Raw genomic sequence first — 4,444 nt, 5'->3', positions numbered from 1 at the left:
TTGTTTACAACGAAGCAACGAGGTGAAGACGTGAGGTCGAGGACGGAGAGGTCAGAGGTCAGGAGGTTGTGAGATTAAACATTAGAATATGATGCAAAACGACCACAAAGAGACTGAAAACAACAAATACACAAAACAGTGTCAAAAGAGATATGACATGAAATGACGACAAACGCACACAATCATGACAAAGAGACTTTAAGGCCCAATCCCATTTCTCTTTTTTACCCCTACCCCTTCCCCTACCCCTTGCCCCTCGCCCCTTGAAACGGAGCTACAAGGGGTAGGGGTAGAAAGTCAACCCCTCCGAATTGGGACACCCCTTCAACAGTCACATACGTCATCACGTAGTCTCACTGGCTTTTACGTAAGCTGATGCGGCGAGCTTTTGCCAGAAATCAAATAGCGTGTTCCATATAACTTAATAAAATAAGATAAAACTTAATGCAGACTGATCGGTTCATTGTAAAACATTTATTTACTGACGTAAATGTGGTGATTTCTGTACACAGAGCCCAGAGGCAGCGCTGCCTGCTCCTCTGACTGGTACATGAAGCATAACTTTTCATCCAAATAAACTAGTGCTACTGCCACAATTGTCAGATTTCATCAATGAGACCAACATTTAAATGCTGAAAATAATTTAACATGCTGGTGGTAAACCTCTAAAAACCCGCGGATAAGTTAATTAACGACCGCCTTCTCTCCCGGCGGGACCGGGACGAGGACGTAATTTGGCCGGTGGAGCAGCGCTGCAGACCGGCTGCTGTCTCTGTGAGGAGCCGCTCCTCCTGGAGCTTCACTTCTCCGAAAAATCGTCGGAGCAAACTTCTAACCCGCCGTCATTTGGGTAAACTAACTGCACATTTGGGACCTAAACAGCTACTTTCTCGCAAGAAAAAATATTAAAACTTAATAAAGTGACGTAATAACCGCGCTACAGTGAGAAATAAAACAGCTTTTAGTTTTACAGCCACCGCTGCCGGCTGCCGCAAGATGCATTCTGGGAAACTTTTCATACCCCTCCGTTTGGAGTGTGCCTCTGAAAAATCTCCGTTTGGAGGGGTATGTAGCCCTACCACTTCCCCCTACCCCTCTGTCCTAACGGGAATTGGGACACCCCTACCCCTACACGTGAACGCGCAAAACGGAGGGGTAGGGGTAAGTGGTAGGGCCAAGGGGTGAAATGGGATTGGGCCTAATACAACCAACATGACTGAAAAATTTCCAAGAAGGATGTATTTGGTGTTTTGCCGACAGGATATGGGAAAAGTTTCATCTACGTCATCCTGCTCTTTGCTCTGATTGGTCGTAGCGCTACCCTATTGGTGCAGAGGCAGTTTGAAAGACAGCCTTTATCCTGCCCCCTGGATTGAGCCGAGGTCTACCGGTCGTTGCCAGACTACACCGTAAAAAATAAAGGGCTGTGAAAACTCAAAAATTCTAGGTAACTGGCTGCAATAGATTTTTGCGTTTTGAGTCCAACTAAAACTCTCAAGTTTTGAATAAAACCACATAAAGTTAAGCCAACAAATTATCTTTTGTTGAGATAACTTGTAAATTAACTTAAAGATAACTTCAAATTTTGAGTTTTTTAAACACTTAAAATTTAGTAGTCTCAACTTATTATTTTTGTTTCAGATAAGTTACCTTTCAAATGCATCAAAACTCAAAAATTCAAGTTGTACTTATAAATACTCTCAAGTTGTGGCAACTAAAACAACAAATAATACAAATACAAATAATACTAGTTAAGTAAAACATCTTTATTTAAACATTTAATGCAATATTCCAGCAAATATGATTAAATCTATCTAGTGCAAGTACTGTACACTGCACCCACAAACAAAAAGATGCAGACTGGTGTGGCCAAACTTGTTAAAAGAGTCCAAACCACAACACAGTCAAAAAGCACTACAGCAACACCACAGCAATGCTGTTAACAGTTTGAAGCGAGGCCGGTGCACCATCCACGAACACGGTGAGCACTCCCATTTGGACCCCTTTTGTTTGTCTGTCTTCTGGATCGGTGTCCTGTTGAAAGCAGAAATTCAACCAAATTCAATATAAACACTGTTAAGATAACTAAACACCTATGTCAGCGTGTAATTTTAAATTTGTGTCTCAGCCTGAGTAAACCTGTAGTGTACAGTTACTGTGCTATACAGTTTTTTTGCCTGTGATTCTAATTGCTATTCATCCCTGTAACAAGCTACAAGTCATTTATCTAACATCACAATAGTCTGAAGCTGTTCAATGGCGGTAAAAATGAAACATCAGGTAACTAGCCTTGTTGACTAACTCTGCCCCACTTACAGTTTTCTTTTAACTCTGTTGATTAGTGGTGCACTGTCCCTATGAAATAAACTAATAAATGAAATGAAATATCCTAAATAGTTTTTCTCTGTGCTACTCTGGTCAGAGCGGCGTCCCAAGCAACAGTGTGCTACACTAAGCAGCGGTCTGGCAACGGACTGCAGGAATTATTCTTCTGTTGTTGTTGCCTACAATGATCAATAGATTGTGGTATTCTGGTAAAACTCCATATTCAACCTTAAATTAAATGGCTGGTTAAATAAATTACTTGTGTTCCAGGGAGAAAGGAGGCTCTCAGCCATTAAGCTGGGTTACGCTACTGTAGGTGGAAGGCAAAAATATATGGGGCGTTGGTGATTAATACGGTTTTTTGGGAGCTACAATCCAAGGTGTGGATATTTCATCTTTTCTATATTCTAAAGCAATATGGCATAGAGAATTATATGTGCATGATAATTAATGTGCACTCATGGTTGACCAAAAATAAAAACAGACATTCTGTACTCACCAGGCGTTTCAGGAAAAGTGTCTCTGAAATCTGAGGTCTAGACATGCTCTGCTTTGATGCATTGTGATGTCTGGAAATTGGACACAGGAAAGCCATAGGACATTTGGTTAAAAACAGTGCAGCTGAGATTAATTTGTGACTAGTTTAAACTTAGGTCTTATATTGGGGTGGCATCCATCAAATTTGGACGAACCGGGAAGAGGACAGACAGATTTAATTTTTTTCAGGACAATATCGCATTTCGGGGCTTCAATACAAGAGGGACATTAGCACTATGGAGGTATTTGGATGTTTTTTGGTGTGTCTTTTTGTTACGAAGACAGTTGGTATCCATTTGCAACCGTTATATGGACATGCACTGCTATGCCAAGACCCCCTGTAACTCAGAGAAGCGACAGATAACTCTGAAACTTCTCCCAGCCCTTAGTCGACACAAGGAGAGAAATTTCAATTTTGGGTGAACTATCCCTTTAAGGGCTTGCTCAGGTAACCCTGAACCATAATCAAAAATACATGATATTTATAACATGAATTCACCTGTTCATCAAGAACAGCCAAGCGTCTCTCCCTGTCTTGTCCCTTTTCCTGGCACGGCTGCTCTAAATGTCCACAACAGTTCCTTGGTTACACATCAGAACTTGCTGCAAATCTGAAATAAACAAAAAACAGCACACATTAATCCAACCGAACCAGTTCACATGGATTTTCTCTTAAGTAGTCAGTTTCTGAATACTTTTATTGGCAAGGTGCTGAATTACTCGTTGTATAAGGCAAGCAATAGTTCTGTGATATAAAATAGTTAGCAACTTTTTCACACACATTTTCTTACCTGTTCCTTAAGACACAGGGCAGGCCATCTCTCCTGGATTTCTGTGACCATGGGCTGCACCTCAATCTTCTCCTGTCAGTCCACCAAGACAATTAACAACAATTAATGTAATATATTCATGTTTACATGACACCCAATTGTAAACATGAGTCTCTAAAGTAACATTAAAATTTAACATCAGAGGCACACATAAGCAGTATACCAGTTATTTGTAGCACTGCTCATTGTGTTTAATAAATGAGCTCCAGTTCCACTGTAGCCGCACTAACGGAGCTAACAGAGCTAACGGAGCTAACAGAGCTAACTGGTAAACAATTAATATCTACAACTCTCTTTAGCCGTGAGGGGGACAATAAATATATAATAATGTATAATCTGCACACGTGAACCCTGACTTTTAGTACCATATTGAGCAAAATACTCACCTTGAGAGTAAGAAGTGTAAGAGATGTCGGCAGCACATGGCAGCAGTGTCGTTGTGGTGGAACCCCTGCAGATATGCATTGGAGACCCCAGTTCTTGTTGTCTCAACTTCTAGAACTTGTCCTGACCTCAAATGCACAGTTTTGAGGTTTGCTAACTCAAGTTATTAAGTTAGGCCAACTTTAGCCAAAAAACTTGAAAAAGATAGTTGAAATAAATAATGTTTATTAGTTTACAACACAACTCAATGTTTTTTGTTTAGTCAGCTGAAAAAATATGGTAAGGCCAACAACTTTAAGTTTTCATTTTTAGAGTGTAGACATGTTAATGATATAATCTGGCTTGTCAGGCTAACAAAACAACTAAAA

The 4,444-nt window shown here is 40.4% G+C and overlaps 1 long non-coding RNA gene across 1 annotated transcript; it reads right to left on the bottom strand.

The window, feature by feature from the left end:
• Positions 1–1,782: 1,782 nt before the first annotated feature.
• On the bottom strand, positions 1,783–4,134 carry LOC146986462 (uncharacterized). The gene is made up of 5 exons (XR_015036032.1): positions 4,079–4,134; positions 3,654–3,725; positions 3,362–3,473; positions 2,825–2,894; positions 1,783–2,034 (listed from the first exon to the last, which is right to left on the bottom strand). It is a non-coding gene; the product is annotated as an uncharacterized LOC146986462 (long non-coding RNA).
• Positions 4,135–4,444: the final 310 nt, after the last annotated feature.

This window comes from Trachurus japonicus, chromosome 6, assembly GCF_045865225.1.
Source record: "Trachurus japonicus isolate A0001 chromosome 6, Traja_1.0".
Taxonomy (NCBI): Eukaryota; Metazoa; Chordata; class Actinopteri; order Carangiformes; family Carangidae; genus Trachurus; species Trachurus japonicus.
This window is presented reverse-complemented; position numbering and strand designations above follow the sequence as displayed.